This window comes from Pristis pectinata, chromosome 2 (genome assembly GCF_009764475.1).
Source record: "Pristis pectinata isolate sPriPec2 chromosome 2, sPriPec2.1.pri, whole genome shotgun sequence".
NCBI lineage: Eukaryota > Metazoa > Chordata > Chondrichthyes > Rhinopristiformes > Pristidae > Pristis > Pristis pectinata.
This window is the reverse complement of record NC_067406.1, coordinates 68068740-68088290: the sequence shown is the minus strand read 5'-3', so window position 1 is coordinate 68088290 and position 19551 is coordinate 68068740. Positions and strand designations below refer to the sequence as shown.

At 40.1% G+C, this 19551-nt stretch overlaps 1 protein-coding gene across 13 annotated transcripts in view; it reads right to left on the bottom strand.

The window, feature by feature from the left end:
* The window catches only part of rbm47 (RNA binding motif protein 47), a 158299-nt gene that overhangs the window by 69014 nt on the left and 69734 nt on the right, over positions 1-19551 (bottom strand). Inside the window, exon 1 of one of the 13 annotated variants that reach the window (XM_052043211.1) lies at positions 6530-6536. The exons of the other annotated variants lie outside the window; for them this stretch is intronic. The gene's annotated coding sequence lies outside the window, so the exon portion shown is untranslated. Of the gene's footprint in view, positions 1-6529; positions 6537-19551 lie in introns of those variants that run through there. 13 annotated transcript variants of the gene reach the window in all.

Below are 19551 nucleotides of genomic sequence, written 5' to 3'. Positions count from 1 at the left end.
GTATTAACATTATGGTCTTTCTAACAAGTTTGAACAGGGTTAAAATAATCTGATTTGATTTATGACCAGATGTCCTTGAGGTACATCCTCATATCTGATTCACACAACAGTCTGAGAAAGTATATAGAGATTAAAGATATCAGATGAATTACTTTATAACTACCATTAATTTACCAGGAAATACACGGCAGCCATTTGCCAATGTGCCATACACATAGCAGACATATCAAAATCAGAGCTTCATGGACATCTATTTGTTTGTCAATATTGTTTGACTAAACTTATAAAGGATTTTAAGTTCTTGCCCTGAACCACTGGAGTTAAGAGTGCAAACTGGCTAAATTCTTCTGCATCCACATGGCTGTTTGACAAGATGGCTCCTGCATCAGAAGTGAAAAGCTAAGGTTTAGAGCTGTACAGCTCATTTTCATTGTCAATGGCAGAACATCTTGTTTTGGGTAAGACAAAGCAGAAGTCCTTGCTTGGAAGACTTGTGATATGATAATGTTCTCTCCAAAAAAAAGATAACAGATTGGAAAAGGCAAAGATGTTTCCTTTTCATCATTAACAACTGTCTTGTATATAGCCCCAAAACATTGTAAAAGATATTGTGGCATTTCATAGAAGAGTAATTGGCCAAAATTGATACTGATCACCAAAAATTTAGTCAAAGAAGTAAATTTTAAGGAGTCTTTCAAAGTAGGAAAGTGAGAATTCTAGAGCTTACCTCAGTAATGGTAAGACAGGATTCATGGTCAAAGTTGGAGCAATTCAGTGCTCTTGGGAGACTGAAGAAGATAACAGACCCAGGGTGGCAATGCAGGGGTGATGGGTGAATGGACAATGTAAATTAGGATGCAGTCTTATGTTTATGAATGGTAGAATAGGGAGACCAGTGAATTAGATAATTGAGTCCCTAGAGCTATAAAAGTGTTTAAGAGGGTTTCAAAAGGAGGTGAGCTGAGGTGGGAATTAAAGTAGGCAATGTTAAACAAGTAGGAGGCCTCTGTGATAGACAGCATATGAGGAAGGAAACTGGATCAAACAATATGCTCAGTCTGTGAATGGTTTCAGCCTGAGACAGTGCCCAGGGAAAGGAAAAGAATCATTAGCTGGGAAATGGAGCTCGTGATTGGGTGAAAAATAATGGTTTCTCACTTCTCATCACTTAATTGGAGGAAATATTGACTCCTCCAGACCAGATATCAAATGAGTAACATAACCATATATTTTGTGCACTACTGGCTCACACAGGGATTGTCTGAGGACTCTGCTTCATTCCTGGAACAGTGGCTCAACTAGTCCACATTTGTTAGCATCTTGTTCTGCCTGACTCTACTTAACTCTCACTTGAAACAACTTTTTCTTTAACTCCACAAACTTCTTCCAGCTGGAAGATTTCATTATGGAATCCATATTGGTTCTAGTTAAACTTAACTTTTTGTTGGGTACATTGATTCTATAGCTACCTAGAACTAAACTTCCTCCCACCTGGTCTCTTGTAAGGATGCCGTCCCTTTCTCTCAGTTTCTCTGTCTCTTCCGGATCTGTTTTCAAAATGAAGCCTTCCACTCCAGGATATCCTCCTTTTTCAGGAAACGTGGCTTCCCCCCAACTGTGCTTGATGGAGCCCTCACCCACATCTCCTCTATTTCCTGCACTTCTGCTCTCACCCTGCCTTCCCCCAGTTACAGAACAGGGAATAGAGTTCCCTTGGTCCTACCTTTCACCCCACCAGCCTCTGCATCCAGCACATCATTTTTTGACATTTCTGCCAGCTACAATGTGATCACACCCTCAGCCACATCTTCCCCTCCCCACCACTTTCTGCTTTCTGCAGGAACCACTCTCTTCATGACTCCCTGGTTCACTCATTCCTCCCCACACATCCCTCCCCCTCCCCAAGCACCTGTGGAAGTGTAACACCTGTCCCTCTCTCATCTCCATCCAGGGACCTAGACAGCCCTTCCAAGTGAGGCAGATATTCACATACACCTCCTCCAACCTTGTCAATTGCATTTGATGCTCTTGATGTGGCCTCTTCTATATTGCTGAGAGCAAGTACAGACTAGGCGACCACTTTGCCAAGCACCTGCACTCTGTCCGCCTTAGCCATCTGGAGCTCCCAGTTGCAATATATTTTAATTCCCCTTCCCATTCCCACACCAGCCCATCTGACCTCAGCCTCCTCCACTTCTAGGAGGAGGCCAAATGCAAACTAGAAGAACAGCATCACATTACAACCTGATGGTATGAACATTGAATTCTCTAATTCCAAATCACCTGCTTCCCCTGTGTCCCCTTCTCTCTCCATCTGATCTACCCAGGCCCTCTCACACACACCCTTCTTTCCAAGCCGGTGCCACCCCAGCCCCCCATCTTCCAGTTTCTTTTCCCTCCCCCACCTACTCTATCTGTCCGTACACTACCTACACACTCCTCCCACTGGGTCTCCTCCCCCCACTGTTCCCATTCTGTCCACCACACTTTATTTGGTTCCTCTTCACTTTCCTTTCTTATCAGATTCCATCATCTGCAACCCTTTGTTGCCTCCACCTATCACCTCCCAGGCTCTAACGCTATCTCTACACTTCCCTCCCCCACCTGCTCCTCACCTGGACCCATATCACTTGCCAGCTCTTGCCCCACTCCTACCCCTCACTTCTTTATACTGGCTATCTCCCCTCTTATCTTTCAGTCCAGATGAAGGGTCCCAACCAGAAACGTCGACTGCCATTTCCCTCTACGGATGGTGCCTGACTTGTTGCTTTCCTCCAGCAGCTCGTTTTTGTTCCAGATTCCAGCATCTGCGGTCTCTTGTGTCTCAATCCTTATTCTGGCCCTACTCAGGTTTCTTCCCTGATCTATTTTTTTCAAAACATGTGTCAGCGTGCCTTCCTGCTCTCATTCAGATTTGGAGATTTGATTAATCTCTCTTCAGATTTTTATGCCCTTTCTTTACCATTATGCAATCAAATTCTGAATTTTGTTTTTTACCTTCTTTGCCTCTGGACTTGGACTTTCAATTACAGCTACTATAAGCCTACTGTCTCTGGAGCAACTAGATTATTATTCTTTCCACCTTGCTTCCTGCAAGAATTACTCCCGGTTCATCAGTCTCCATTACATTTGCTTTGACAATGCTAATGCTTCTGAAATGTTCTTTTCCTTCCTCACCTGAGGATTCACCTCCACTGTGAATGATAGATCTGTCTAGTCACCTATGCTATTATCACATCTGCCAATTAACTACCCTCTATTTTCAGCTTAAGGACATCATGGGTCATTTGATTCCAATGATGCACAGTTTTTTTATCAGGAAGGTCAAACTGATAATCTGAAGCACTGCAGAGGATCACTCACATGCATACTGAAGTCCCAAACTTTCTGAGAAGTCATGGTCACTGTCACTTAGATTGTGCTCTGATATTGGATCTTTTTAAAATGTCAAAAATAAACTTTATTCATAAATACAAAAACAGTGCATGGCTTTCTTTATATTCATAGTGTCATTCAGTCTATACATCCGTAGTGTTATCAGTTCTAAACATTTGTAGTCTTAGCACCATTGCCACACATGTGGCCTCCTTGGACAATACAAACCAAATGGAGACACAAGAGACTGCAGATGCTGGAATCTGGAGCAACACAAAAATGCTGGAGGAAGTCAGCAGGTCAGGCAGCATCTATGGAGAGAAATGGACAGTCGACGAATGAAGGGTCTCGACCCGAAATGTCGACTGTCCATTTCTCTCCATAGATGCTGCCTGACCCACTGAGTTCCTCCAGTGTTATGTGTGATTACAAGCCAAATGTTTGAGAGACTTCTACACAGGAATTACCCCCTCAATGTCTAGTGGTAGAGGAGCTTAGACTGCAGTCCTTGCCCACAAAGCCTTTGCATTGACTGCACCAAGCTTCACTGCATCCCTCAGCATATGCTCCTGTGGCCTGGAATGTGCCGGTTGGCAGCATTCACTTGCAGATATCCCATCGTATTGGAAGACCAACAAGTTTCAGGCAGATCAAAGAGCATCTTTCACAGAGTTGATGATCTTCCAGCAGCACTTGATGTTTGTCCTGATATGCATCCCTGGGAACAACCCATAGATCAGAGAGTCTTCTGTTATGCGGCTACTTGGGATGAACCATATAAAGGACCTTGCATCCTTTTCCAGACCTTCTTTGCAAATGCACTTCCACAAAGAGGTAGATGATCATCTCATCCTCATCACAGGTGTCCTGAGGGCAGCATGCATTGGAAGTGAGATTCTGACTGTGCGGGAAGGACCTGACAGGAAGGGTCCTTCTCACTGCCAGCAAAAGTGAGCTCTTATTGGACTCCTCATGGAGACCAGCATTGAAGCACCAACTTCCTGCAGTTCTCACGGTTGTTATCTAAAACCCACCTGCTGAACTCAGCATTATAATAGAGGGGAAACAGCTCTGAAGGAGATAGAAAAATTGTAGATGATTTGCATTCCTTAAATTAATTGAGCTAATTTTAAAGTATTTAAGTGTTTAAGTGTTTTCTTCTGTTTAAAATGTTTTAGTAGCATTTTAAAATGTTGTTTTAAAATTTTAGCAATGTCTTAATTTGTTGACTGTACTAGTTTTCAACAATGTTTACATTTTGGAATGTTTGTGAATGCCAGAGACATCCACAGAGATTCAAAGTCTCTGACAATGTTGATAGTGTTAGTTCCCACCTCAGACTGGAGGCAGGGCTTAATCAGTATGTATCTCAGAAATCAGAATTTAGGACCAACCCACCACTGCAAATATCCTGGTGAGGGAAAGTATAGGAAAAAAACAAGGGGAAAGTAATCAGTTAATAATGGTCAAAGTTTTTCCCTTAAGATCAACCTTTGACTCACAAGAGAAACACATGTTAGCAAAACATTCTAGACCTCCAAAACCACACACCAATGAAATAACAATGACAGATCAGGCATCAGAACAATAAACATCACATGATCAAACTGATCATTTCTAAAAACTAGGTTCAAATCTATCTGAGTGTTTCATCCCTCTGCTTGCTGGAAGGTCCCCAGTTAACAAAGATGTTGAGACGCCTAATCTTCTTCACCTTTGCAAACCCACCAACAACTAAGAAACATAAAAATTGTCCTTTACCACTCTTATGAGTATGTTGGCAGAATGTATCTTTCAATCTGCAACCTGACCATTGCTATGTGCAGGTAGGGGAGTAGCGAAAAATATGACATCTGTTTCCCCTCTAATTTCTCCCTGGTTTGCTGATTTTTGGTTTCCTTTCAAATTCCCAGCATACTTTTTTCACTTTTTGTTTAAATTGTTCTTGATTTTGGAGTGCATACCCATAGATCCCTATTGGAAGTGGCACAGGTAGATAAGGTGGTTAAGAAAGCATAAGGGATACTTACTTCTATCAGCTGAAGCACAGAGAATAAAAGAAGGGAGTTCTTGCAAGATCTCTACAAAGTTGCTTGAGTACTGTCCTAGTCACCTACCTCAGAAGGGATGTGATAGTATTAGAAAAGGTGCATGGTAGATATATGAAGACGTGCAGTTCAGGAGATTTATAGCCAAGAGGAGACTCTCACTAGGCTGAGAGTTTTCTTTTGGCACATTGGAAACTTCAGGGAGATTTAAGTGATGTGTATGAAATTATGAAATGCTTGACAGGGCAAAAAGGAAGGACCTACTTTCTCTTGCAGAGTGGCTAATAAATAGGGGACACAGATGTAAGTTAATTGCTGGCAAGATTACTTATTCAGGGAGAGCTGAGAAAGGTTAGTCTGAAACTCACAGGCTGAAAAGGTGGTAGGCAGAACCTTCATCATATTTAAGAAGTACCTGGAAGTGCTATAACCTGCAAGGCTAATGGACTAAGTGCCAGGTAATGGGAGTAACCTAAAAAGTCCATCTTTCACTGGCATCGACATGATGGGCTAAGTACCCTTCTTCTGCGGCATAATTTTAGGGTTGCCTTCATAATAGGAAAGGGAGAAGAGAAAAATGCTGTGACAGAAGGGGAAAGAAATAATCATTGATGTTAGTTCAAAGTTTAGGAAAATACTTTATTACCAGTGTTGGGGTAGAATATAAATGGAGCATTCTTTCATAGTAAATTTGACAGGAACCCTCTACAAGCAATTGTTTCGTCATGGCTTCTGCTAATTTTTGACTAAGCCTGGCAGGAGATTAGCAGAATCTTGGGGAAACTTCGACCTCCCTTTGTGGTCTCTTTTTTTCCACGAATGTTACTAACATTTTAAATTTTCAAAAGTCTAAATAACAGCTCCTCTTCGAAAGTTACACAATTTGCATCACATCAATGTGAAGATTCAGTTTCTTTAGGGTGTGTAACTGCTGGGGATTTCCATCTCTCTGCTACGTGTGGTTCTGCCATTATTTCAGATAAGTTGCTCAACAGTAACAGAGATGGGTGGCTCCTTAGCACTGATTTTGAGATTAATTAAAATGGTGGAGGCAGAAATGAGGCAAAAGTCATTCTCCACCAGCTTCTCATGCTGGGTAAACTTACCTACAAGCTCCCCAAACACTTCAGCTTAATGTTGAGAAATTTCCAGCCATTTTTGTTTTAAAAAATCAGACATTTCAGAAACAGAAAGCACAGGCTATTAACTAAAGATAAAGGGAATCCTCAGCTGAGGAAAAAGGGAAAACAAAACATTTTGAGAAATTCTGGTGCAGAGGTGTCAATTTCTTCTCATTACAGTAGGAGGTTTGGTACTTAAGAACATAAAAACTATAAGCCAGAGTGAGCCATCTGGCACAGCAAGTATGGTCTCCCATTGACCAGGTTTATGGCTGATCTTCTACATCACCATCATTTTCTTGCCCTATCCCTTGTCCAGGGCATATAGCTAATTAGCCAATTTCTCCTGGGGTCTGTCTTTGAGAAGATGGCCCTAACCACCTTCTTAAACTGCTGCCTTCCTTATGATGAAGGTGTCGGGTAGGAACTTCCAGGTTTTTGACCCAGTGACATGAAGGACTGGTAATAAACCTTCCATAGATCATTCAGTGACTGCAGCTTGAAAGCAAATTTGGAGATCGTGGTGCTCCCTCGTGGGCATAGTTCTTGTCTTAGCAGGTGGTAGAGCACCTGAGTTTCCTGAGTATTGCTTGAAGTGCATCCATCCAAGCCAATGGAGATTATTCCAATAGACTCCTAACTTGTAGCTCATAGATGGTGAATAAGCTTTGGGGGTTCAGGAGATGAGTCATTTGCCACAGAACAGTCAGCCTCTGGGCTCCTTTTGTGTCTGCAGTATATATGTGGCAGGTTCAGTCACATTTCTGCTTAATGAAAGTTAATGCTAACGCTGTGGAATAAAAAGAAGAGTCAGCCAGACTGTCTTGTTGTGCATGGCCATTGCCTGGCACTTGTATGAAACAAATTTTACTTGCTACTTATTAGCCCATGCCTGAATGTTGACTTTGTTTCCTGATATGAACTACTTCATTATCTGAGGAACAGCTACAAATGGAACTGAACACTGTGCAATCATCAGCAAACAACTCCCTTCTGACCTTATGATGGAGGCAAGACTGCATAAGAGCAGCTGAAGGAGAATGGGCCTGGGAAATTTACTTGAGGAATGGCTACAAAATGTTGTGCAGTTTTTTTTTCAGTTAATTGGCAAAGAAAACAGGAACAACAGGAGGAAAAGCTAATAACGCAGTTTGTCGTGCAATCTCTAAAAGGGTGAACAAAGCAGATTCAATGATGACTTTAAAATGACAATTGGATAAATATTCAATCGCGTTAGGGAAAAGTGCAAAAGAGTGCAACTATTGAAAGTTCTTTTTATGAACCAGTGCAGGCACAATGGGCCAAATGGCCTCCTTCTGTACTGTATCATTCTATGATTCTGTGACATGAAAATAGGTTAACACAGCACATCAAAATATAAAACAAAAATATAAAACACTCTTTAAGTATTCAGCAGGTAAAGCACAATCTATGCAGAAAAAAAAATTCATGTCCAGACCATACTGGTTCTGTTGAAGGGTTTGTAACTCAACTATTAACAAAACCTCTTCCCTCCTCAACTTTAACCTACTGAATATTGCTAAAGTTCCTTTGTATCTGCTACAGGTTTCTAACATCTACAATGCATTGTTTTATTTCTCCACTGAAATTACAAGCTGTAAGATCCAAATGCACCAAATATTTCTCACTCCTGGAAAATAAAATGAGTTTTGCAACAACTTCAAAAACGAGGAAGAAATTTTGATAATGAGAGTGAGTCTATTGTTCGCATTTAAATTACCTAAAGGTACAATTTGCTGTTAAAACTATCAATCATCCTCAGAATGCTCTCGTGGAAAATAAGAGCACTGTTGTCTTCTGGTACTGACACCAAATCATCCAACACGTTGAGCAGCCTCAAGGTCAGAGCCATCTAGACTGTTTCTTCTCCACAAAGTATCATTAGTTTATTGAAAAAGCATATAAGCGGTTTTGTGGAACACAGTAGTTAAACCAAACTATAATTTGCCAAGGAGCAACAATGTGGAGAAATTGAAAGGGCACAAAGGCAGATCCATGGAGGACACCAGAGGTAAGGTTCTGGATTTTAGAATACAAACCATTGCCAATGGCATTACATTTATTAAGTAGCAATAAATACTGGGTTCTCCTCAACAAGCTGATTTGGAGCAGCGTTTACATACTGTATGTTGGAGCCTACTGCCTGAAAAATCCAGCAAAATTTTAGGTCAGGATCTTTGCAGATGTCTTTGCAGAGCAGGAAGTTGCTTTCCAAAACAAGGGCTCCTTATATGCTTAAAGTATGGGTGCATATAGGTATTGACCTGGAAATTCTAATGCATGGGGAGTGGCATGTGGGTTCATGCACATTTTGTGCAGGAAACTGTCACTTCAAAATTCCAGCTTGCATTAGGCTCGAAGGAACAGGCCTGATGGAGCATCTAGTGTTAAACACGTAGGTCAAGAATGGTGTGAGGGTTCACAGCAGTGAATGCCCTGGAGTGGAGTGGATTCAGAGGATGGATTGGACTTCAGCAGTTGGGTCAGGGTATTAAAATGGGGAAAAGTCACAAATGGCAGCTGATTATGGGGTTAGGTCTGAGCTGGATAGTAGGGTAGAGTGGAGAGGGGGGTAGAGTGGGGTAGAGTAGAGTGGAGAGCTATCTGCATCCATTTACACCTTTGGACACCATTACACATGTCAAGAAACTTCCAGGTCAAAAATACAGAGGACCTATGTGCAGATTCACCAACTATGGAATACATGCAAGATTCACAATGATAAAACTCCATTGCATTGTGCATATAAATGTTGAGCTACCTGACAGATCTACTTGGCAATTGTTTCTACCCTGATGACATTTGAGATGTTACCAAAGACAACCACCATCTGTGGAACTGTATCCCATTAAGAAGATATGACTCTCTGCACAGGACACAGTGAACTACAGAAAACTGGTGAAAGACAATTCCTATGGAGAAAAGACTTCCAGTTTTGAGTATCAGTGTCCCTCTTCACTAAGTATGTTTAACCCTGGCTTAGTCCGACACATTAGCACAGCTTCTCATAAAAGGGTGGTTGTACTTGGTGTATTTAGCAGGTCAAACAAATAAATCAGCTTTGTTCTCACCTACATAATATTTGTTCAGTTTTTCAGTCTACAACCAGCAATCACAGGTATATTCAAATGATTCCGCATGACAGTTTCACTGATAATGAAATTCATCTGTTTGATAACTTTTACATGAAAGTCCTTGCAAATACATGGCAAGATGTTACTTTGATATTTTGGATAAAATTATTGACAAAATTTATCTTCCCTCATTTCTTTCTGACCTGAAGCTAGCTTGAATAGTCACCTCTATTTCACAAACAACTTAAAGTCTCTTAAAGCTATTACTTTGTTTACAACCACCTTTATTCTTTTAAAGCTCCCATTGTGTACAACAAAGAAAATTATTACCTCTGCACACGGTCCTTTACAGATGTAGGTAAAAAATGAGAAATAACATTCAAGGCATGAGGTTTAATTCTTCCACAGTCACTAGTTAAGCAGCAATGTCTCACCATTAAATCCAACAGTTGATAAATCAAGAAATTGTTGGTAGATCAAGCAATTGCTGGCAGTGCAAAATTCCAGCTAGTCTTCCCGTCTGCTCCTTTTCTTACAGATGAGCCTCCTGCCCTGCTCTGCTCAGTTTCAACCAGTCTCCTGTTTGCTCTACTTCCTTTTCTATCTCCCTACGTTTGATATTTCCCTTTGTAAACATGTCTGGTGATCAGTTTTGTTGTCTGACCAATTCAGGAAGCAGTTCCACAATAACAACCACAAATTCTATTTTTTGTAGAAATTGTGCTGCTTATATTGCAGGGAGATTTCTGCAGTCGGTTCTGTTTTAAAACAGTAAGTTTTCACATGCACAGTTGCTTTAAGGTCATGGTTTGTGACAATGTAGCTGCTGATTGTATCTTCCACAGAGACTGAGGAAACCCTGTACAATTCAGTAAAGGAAAGATTGCTAAGGTTCACATTCATCTGGTTGTTCAGCAAAATACCATGGCTTCCATTACAAGGGGAACTTGTATTTATGTAGCACCTTTAATAAAGTACATGTCCAGTGAAGTTAACACTGAACAAAATAAAGAGATATTAGGGACAATAACAAACACTTGATGAAACAAGTAGGTTTTGAGAGACGAGAAACAGAGGGGCAGAACTCCATCGGTTAGACCCTTGCCAGCTGACTGGTTGTGAAGTTAAATCTGTGGATTATCGGGAGAGCAGAATTGGAGGAGGTACAGCTATCTAGGTGAGATGTAGGAATATAGGAAACTACAGAGATTGGGAGGAGTGAGTTCATGGACAGATAATTTTAAAACCTACTTCTGGTAATCTCCCCACATAACTCACCATTAATTTTTGTTTACTGTTACCCTAGTGAAGTGCCTTGAGATGTTTTGCTACATTAAAGGTACTATGTAAATTGAGATTATTGTCTGAAAGATCCTGCAAGTAGGTATAGTCTCTGAATGATCCTTTTTATTCTACTGATTTTGAGCTTAAATTCATGCCATTTGGTTATCAATTTACCAGCAATGAAAAGAATTTTTCCCAGATGACCTTATTAAAACTCCTCCCTTATCCTGACAGTCTTTAGCAGATCTCTTATCCTTTTCTGTTCATCTGAGAACTAAAGCTTTTCACTCTTCACACCAGCTCAGTGAATCATCCCCTAAAGTCACATGCCTCAAAGCTGTTGGTGTATCTACTGGTGGTAGGAAGAAGAAAACATTCAAATGGGAGTAGTCCATTCACCTCTTGCATTTGCACTGCCACTCATTCACATCTAATCTGTTCCGACAGTTCCATTTAACTTGCCTTGGTGCCAAATCCCTTATTAACATCACCAACAAAAACCTATTGATCATGGTCTTGAAAGATTTATTTGACCCAAAATTCAAAATCATCTAAGGTGAAAGTTATAAATTTCTATTATGCTGTCTATGAAAAGGTTCTTCCTGATTTTCCGCAAGATTATGAGCACAGTTATAAGATTATAAAATATATTCATTTTATGTGCCACCTAATTTCCTTTAAATTAATTGGAGCAAAAATCTTCAGCTACCGGAGATCTGGAAGAAAAATGAAAAATGTAGAAGCACTCATCTGGTCAGGCAGCATCCAATGAGAGAGAATCAGAGTCGATGTTTCAGGTCAAGGGCTCCTCATCAAAATTGGACAAAAGAAAACAAATGATTTAAGTTGCAAAGACAGGGAGGGCTGGAGTGAACAGAGGAATGTCTGTGATAGGGTGCAAACCAAAGATGTCAAAGTAATATCTTAAAGACCGACAGTTAGGGACAGAGTGGAAAATCATTGAAAAGGTAACAAAATGAATAGACAAGGTTAATGTGGTCAATGTAATATATTTGGATTTTCCTAAGGACGTTGATAAGTTATCACATCATGACTCAGGCAAAAACCTGTGAAGATAGAATGGATAGCATGCAGGCTATGAAACAGAAAACAAAGAGCAATAGGTTAAGCACAGCTATAGACCCCAATAGAGAGGATGACAAATTCATCGGGGATCAGCAGACTTGTTTTCTTTAAACCGAGATGAGTGTTAGATGGGCTTTCAATTTACTACCTGCTTTATTTGCATTTTCACCAGAGTCAGTTTCACTCCAATAAAATGGCCTAATCAATGCTTTGTATAGTTTTAAATTTAGCCCTAAACTTTTCATTCAATGGCTCTCTTTATAAAATCACAATTCCATAAGCTTTTTGTTTACCCTCTAATCTTTAAATACTTGAGAGTCTGAACCCTTCAGTCTCTCTGCACCTCCACAACTTTTAATGTTTATCACTTTCTATATTCTCTGCTTATTCTTCCTCCCAGAATGAGCATTACTCCATGAAATTTCATATTATCTCTGCCCAATCTACAACCTCTATATTCTCTAAAGTCACTTGGAGTCTCTTTCATAGTAAATTATATTCCCTATTTTTGTGTATTCAATGAATGCTGATATTTTATCCCTGTACTCACCTAAATTGCTCATATACTGTGTAAAGTAATTATCCCAAAACTAATATTGGAGGATATCACAGTTTGTATCCTCTACACTGAACAACATTTATTAACCACTACTCTCTGTTGCTGTGCTGTGTTATATAAACAGAAAGCCCCTATGTAAAAACCTGTATGCTTTAAAATACATTCAATAAGGCTGAAAAAAAACCTTTTTTTTCTGAACCATGCTCCATGAAGAAAATGCTTTTGAACATAATCTCAGGAATTACACCAAAACCATGGCTTCCACAGTACTGTGCATTGCCCCAGTGCTGAGCCCTTGTAAATCCTATATGATGTCGAGCTCTGGAAGTACCAATTCTTCCCAGAAGAGAACATTGCTTCCCATCTGCCCCTGTTAGGGGAGACAATTTGTTTCGCAAAGTTTCAGGGATCTGGCCCTTAACCATTGCCCAGGTGGGCCCCACAGATGATGCCATTGGCTACTTCTGTCTGATCTCTGCATCACTGCTCTGAATTACATTGTGTTCAGGAATTTAAAAAGTTAACCTGCTGAAAGTGAAAGGAATATGAACATTTGAAGCTAGTCTGGGTTTTGAATTGACAAACTATTGTATTGTTTTGTCATTACCTCCTTTACTCATCTACTTCTTTACCTGGAATTTCTCTTCTGAACCTTTTCCCTCCCCTCCTTTAAGGCACACCTTTAGACTAGTGGCAGAGAAATTGTTTCACAACTTGACAGGTACAAACCATGATGTGAATTGGCAATATGTAATTATGCAAGAGGCCTAAGGTGACATCCACCTCAGATCAGCACTTACACAGAAAACAGGCACAAAGGCCTCTTCTCCACTAGCTCAGCAATTGTGGAACTAACAGAGGAACTCAGGCCATGGATCATGGGTTGCCTGTCACATCAAGTTGTGGAGAGGGATAAGGATGGAGAGCTGTGGTTGAGGGAGACATAGGGGAAGGGGTAGGGAGGGTCAGAGACATAGTCAGGGGCCAGTAATGGGGAATAGTAATCCAAAGGATTGAGTTGAGGCATGACTGGTTTGGGGTTGGCTAGGGTGCAGTGGTGGTTTGGGGAAAACTTGCTGTGGAGAGGGGTTGGGGACATAATTGTCCCACAGGTGGTGGTGGGTGACTGGTGATGGGGGACTCAAATGACACAGCAGCAAGATGGGATCAAAGAAATCTTAAGAAGGATCTACATGTTGGGGGATACATGCTTTGGATTTCCACAGCCACAGATCAGGCTAGACTGCTTCCCTTTGTTACATATAAGCAGCCCTTGCTTGTGCTGTTCTGCTTTTCCATATATTTCAAATTAATTTTGCACATGTAGTGCCATTTGATTCCACTATATGTCCAGATGCTTCCATGAGTAAGTGAGTCATATGGATGAATACATTTACCGTTCTAAAGAATCAACTAGGAAGCACCCAACAACATATTGCAATTGAACAAATGACTAAATATTTTGCATTTTGCTCCAAAATGTTGCACTACACAGAAGAAATTCTGGGCCATCTTTCCTGGTGGGGCAGACCTTCCAGTGCCCTGAGATTACTGATTGCTTACCCTTGTGCTGTGTAGTTTTGTGCAGGGTGGCCTTTGCATGGCAGAGTGCATCCTAGGGGCTGTCTCAGTGCAGGCAGCCAGCTACACTCCAGGATCCAGCGTCCAGGCTCACCAGATGTCAAATCTGTCCCCAATGAATATTGATGAAAAATATGTAAACTATTTTTAAAAAGAATTAAAGGACTAAAGGAATACATAAACATTGAGAACATTTAATACAATTAAAACCAAATTACAAAAAAACTGTTTACTTTTCATCTAGTGACCAATTGTTCCTAATCACTTTAATGGGATCATACTACGTGTATCAAGCCTACTCAAGTGGAAGCTTAGTAGGTCGATTTCCCAGCCTGAGAGCAGAAAATCTGCAGAAGTTGGCACTACCCTATTGGATTCCATGAGGAGTCCTGGGACTGGCACTCTGCTGATCTGTGAATAATGCAGTTTCCTGCCATCAGATCTGGGCAAATCTCAGTAGAAGATTTACCCTAATGGGTCAGTGTCAGATTTTGCTTGATAATGTTCCTGCTAAGTGCTTGGGATACTTTAGCAGCATAACATGCTACATAAGTACAAGTTTCTGAGGTTGTTATTGTTAATGGTGAAGGCTATATCTTTAAAGATTGTCTTAGAAACTCACACCAAATGCAAGTATCCAGTGTATTCAATTCCCTGCTGTGTTCATGGCTGCTGTGGCTTAAATTGGTGGTCTGCCAGAAAACTATCAGGTCATTAATACATAAAAATTGCCTCTTGCTATATTTTGATGATAGTTCTAAAATGTTTGCTGATTCTAATACTCTAAATTTACCATAATATCCATTTTGACACACACAGAAGCACTGAATCCACAAATGCTGGAAGTTAATAGCGTACAGCTAAATTACAAGATTGACAGAACATAATGTGCTGTGCCTGGAACAACATTGTTTGAACCCAGAACTTAAGCAATTTAATGCCACTCGACATGATCTAACCATTTAGAAGGTTATAATGGTTTCTATATTTGAATTGTCATCAGTTAATGATGACAAAAGCTATAAAGAAAATGTGTTTTTAAAACATGAATGATATAGATGTTATTTGGTTATAACCACATTGCGAAAGGTATGTTAAAAAGGTGATAATTAAGGAAGTGAAGTCTATATTTAGTCCCCTTCCCAAGTAGAAAGAACATGATCGAAATGGCTGAGGCAATTACTCAAAATGCAGTTGAAACATGATGCTGGAAGAGCAAAAATATGCAAATGTCACTGTAAACTAGAGATTTCCAGTACAAAACGTACTCACTGTGCACCTGCCACAGGGTTCAAGGTATAAGCCAGTCAACCACACCAAAAATGAATTTTTTTTGTTCATTCATCATTCCCCATCAAGAGTCCTGCCAGCACAGACACCAGGATATTCACCTTTATAGCTGCTGCTTCTTCCTCAAGTTAAATGCAAGCAAAAGAATTGGTGGGAAGTATTTTGTTTATAATTTCACTATAAAATACTTGATGAGAAACAAAAATAAAATACTATTCAGAGGTTAAATCTATTTTGTGTTTCATTCAAGCAATAACTGTATGTCTTACTCCTATTGCTTTGTACTTAATCTAAACCTTATCAAATTCACAAATTTTTAAAGGAAATATGCCAGATCTTATATTAAAATATCAAAGGTATCATATGGAGTAAGGCAACCCTTACCTAGCAATTAGTTGGGAGTTTGTTTTAACTGGTAAATTTACATTAATATTTGCCTACTCTCATCTTACTTCTAAGAAAAGTTGGCCAGGAACAGCAGAATACTTCAGCATGGCACATTTTGTACCCAAAATCACACAGTCTCATTCTGAAGTGAATATACTCCAGCACAATTTGAACATGAGTTGTTAACTTCTTTGACAATCATTGTTTAACAACTTACAGAAATTCATCTTGCCGATTCTCAGGAAAATCTCAAATTCTGAAGACAAAACATCACTTGTGATGTTGATTTAAAATCAATGAAATGAGTTTTATCTTTTCTTGCCATGATCAGAAAGGGAGGCAAGGGAGGAGATTGCTACAACCTTGACAGAGGTCTTTTAAATCTTTGCTGCTACAAGTGAGGTTGCAGATGACAAGAGGACGGCAAATGTGGGCAACAGGGACAAACGATATAATTAGATGCCTATGAGTCTAATGTAAGTGGAATGGAAGTTATTGGAAAAATTCTGAGAAAGAGGATTGAGCTGCATTTGGGAAGGCAGGGATTAATCAAAGATAGTCAGTATGGTTTTGATAAAGGAAGATTCTGTCTGAACAATTTGAAATTTTAGAAGTGGTATAAAATGTACTGATGAGAGCAGTATGGTTGATGTAGTTCTACATGGATTTTAGTAAGGCTTTTGACAAAGTCGAACCTGGGAGACCAGATCAAAAGATTAGGGCCCGTGGAATCCACAGCAAGTTGGCAAATTAGATACAAAATTGTCATGGTAATGGGAGACAGTGGGAGATGGTGGAGGGTTGTTTTCATGATTAGAAGCCTGTGAACATTGATGTACCACAGAGATCAATACTGGATATATACATTAATGATTTGGATATGAATGTAGGAGGTATGTTTAGTAACTTTGCAGATGACATGAAAATTGGCAGTGCAAGAATCCCTGAAGGTAGTACATAGGTGGATTAAATTGGTGAAGATGGCATGTGGGAAACTTGCTTTCATTAGCCAGAGCATAGCATATACAAACAGGGAGATTATGGTACAAATTTATAAAACATTGACAAAAAACAGAAATGCCTCTCGTTGTGTCCCACTATCGTGCTAATGTTCTTAACTCACCCCACTAATGGTCAGTAGATATGTTCCTTATCACCTAAACTGTTTTAACTTCTCTCCGTCTGGTCTTTTGTCTTATGCCTCACTCCTTCCCTGAGCTCTTCTTTGAAAATTGTAAACCCTCCAGTCTTTCCCCTTCCTGAGGAAGGATCTTTAGGCTGAAACACTAACATACATCTTTTTCCACAGATGTTGCTTGACTATGTTCTTCCAGCATTTCAGTTTTTGTCTCAGATTCCCGCATCTGCTGTATTACTTGGTTTCTTTTACAAAACATGGGTTAGGCCACAGCTGGAGTACAGTGTACAGTTCTGATTTGCCACACTATAGGAAGGATGTGATTGTGCTGGAATGGGTGCAGAGGACATTCCCCAGGATGTTGCCCAGGATGCAGCATTTCAGTTATAAGGAGGGACTGGATAGGCAGGGTTGGTTTTCCTTGGAGCACAGGAGAGACTGAAGAGGGACCTGACAGAGGTATACAAAAGATCACAGATAGGGTAAAAGAAAGAAACGTTTCCCCATAGCAGTGGTGTTTAAGACTAGAGAGCATAGGTTTAGGGTAAGAGCTAGGGTGTTTAGATCAGATCTGAGAACTTCTTCACCCAGGGGTTGTTGGAATTGGGAACACACAGCCTGGGTGAGCAGTGAAGGCAGATACTATGAGAACAGTACCTTCAGTTTGTTCTCAATTAATGTTTAACCCTTAAATGTCACCCATTTTATTCTTCATATGATGAGGAATTTCACGTGCAAGTTGTAGGCATAGACAAAGAGAAATAAACACACACACAGCTCCAGTTCGCATGCAGTTGTAAAAACAGAGGTCGATGATACAAAATGCTGGAATATTCAGCAGTTGGATAACATCCGTGAATCTGCACTTTTCTGTTTTATTTCAGATTTCCAGCATCTGCAATATTTTTATTTTTAAACAGCAAAGCTAGTTTATCTCAGCCAGAATGGCTTTTATATTTCCCGCAATGGCTTAACCACGTGAAGGAAGGAGACATCTGCCTGGGTTTCCAGTTTACAACTGCCTGTCCTATATGCTGGTTACTGTGCACAGCTAGTAGAGCTGTTGCCTCACAGGTCTATCTACTTGGGTTCAATCCTAACCTCCGATCTATCTATGTGGAGTTTGCACATCCTTCTTATGACTATGTGGGTTTCCAAGTGCTCTAATTTTCTCATACATCCCAAAGACATGAGGAATGGTGGGCTAATTGGCTACCGCAAATTCCCTGTAGTATTTAGGTGAGTCATGGACTCATGGGGGAGTTGATGGGAATGTAGGGAGAATAAAATAGGATTACTGTAGGATTAACACAACTGGATGCTTGATGGTCAGCATGGACTCAGTGGGCTGAAGGCCCTGTTTTCTTGCTATATGACTCTAAAACTGTACTCCTTGTTGGATGAAGACAGGATTGGATGTGACTGTGATGTTTCGAATCTAACTGATGTTCAGTGGCTAGAATTACAGATGAAAAATTGGACATGTATGGAAAGGCATTTGGCACTCAAGTTATCAGGAGTTGATATTTTCAGGAGATAACGTCCAGTGTACAATTGACAAAAAGACCAGAAAGATAATGAAAGAATTGGGACAATGTTTTTCTTCTACTTTCCACCCTGAAGGTAATGAATCATGTGGAAATGAATAGAAGACCCAATGTTCACTGTGTGGGTCCATCTGTAGAGACAGTACCTCCATACTAAAAAAGTACTTACATCTAAATAAATGAACATTCATTTATTTTTTTTTAAATGGCATTATAGCAATTCCACATGCTGAGCTGATAAATTATAACACTCATTGCATCTGGAATTCTGTTGACAATGTCAATGAAACACTAAGTTGTGGCAGAGCAGTGTCACATAAATCTGCTGATATTCTTCAAAAAGCATTTTTTAATGCAATCCTGCTCCTCTAACAACATTTTCAGTAGTAGTAAAGATTTCAATGACATCATAGTAAAAGAGTTTGCAATTTATATCTGCTGCTTCTGATCATCTCCAGAATCAAACCATGTTACATTCTTTAGGGAATAAGGGACGTGGGCAAATCCTCACATCAGCTGGGATTCTAAAGTTTGCTATCTGCAAGGCAATCACAAATGTATAGAATATATGCCTCAAAGTTAATGATTATTCATTTACTTTATTTCTCATCTATGTGCTACACCTTGATATTCATTAACTAAAAACACAGCATCAGTTTTTAAGTGTGCGCTGACCCACAACCTCACTACCAGTCCTCTTGGCCCTGCCACACTCAGTAAATTACCTATCAGACATGTAGCCCAGGATGAACAAAAATTTCTTCCAACTAATCATCTGAAAGATTGAAGACTCATTGTCTTAGTCCCATTTACAAACTCCACTTCCAGCCACTTATTCCACTTTCTGACCAACATACCGCAATCAGTGAGGATAGGCAGCAACACTTCCAGCACGGTTATTCTCAACACTATAGTGCCCCACAAAGTTGCATCCTCAGTCCTCTACTCTACTCCCGATACACACATGACAGTGTTGCCAGATTTTGCTCTAACTCCATCTACAAGTTTGCAGATGATACCACCATAGTAGGCCATATCTC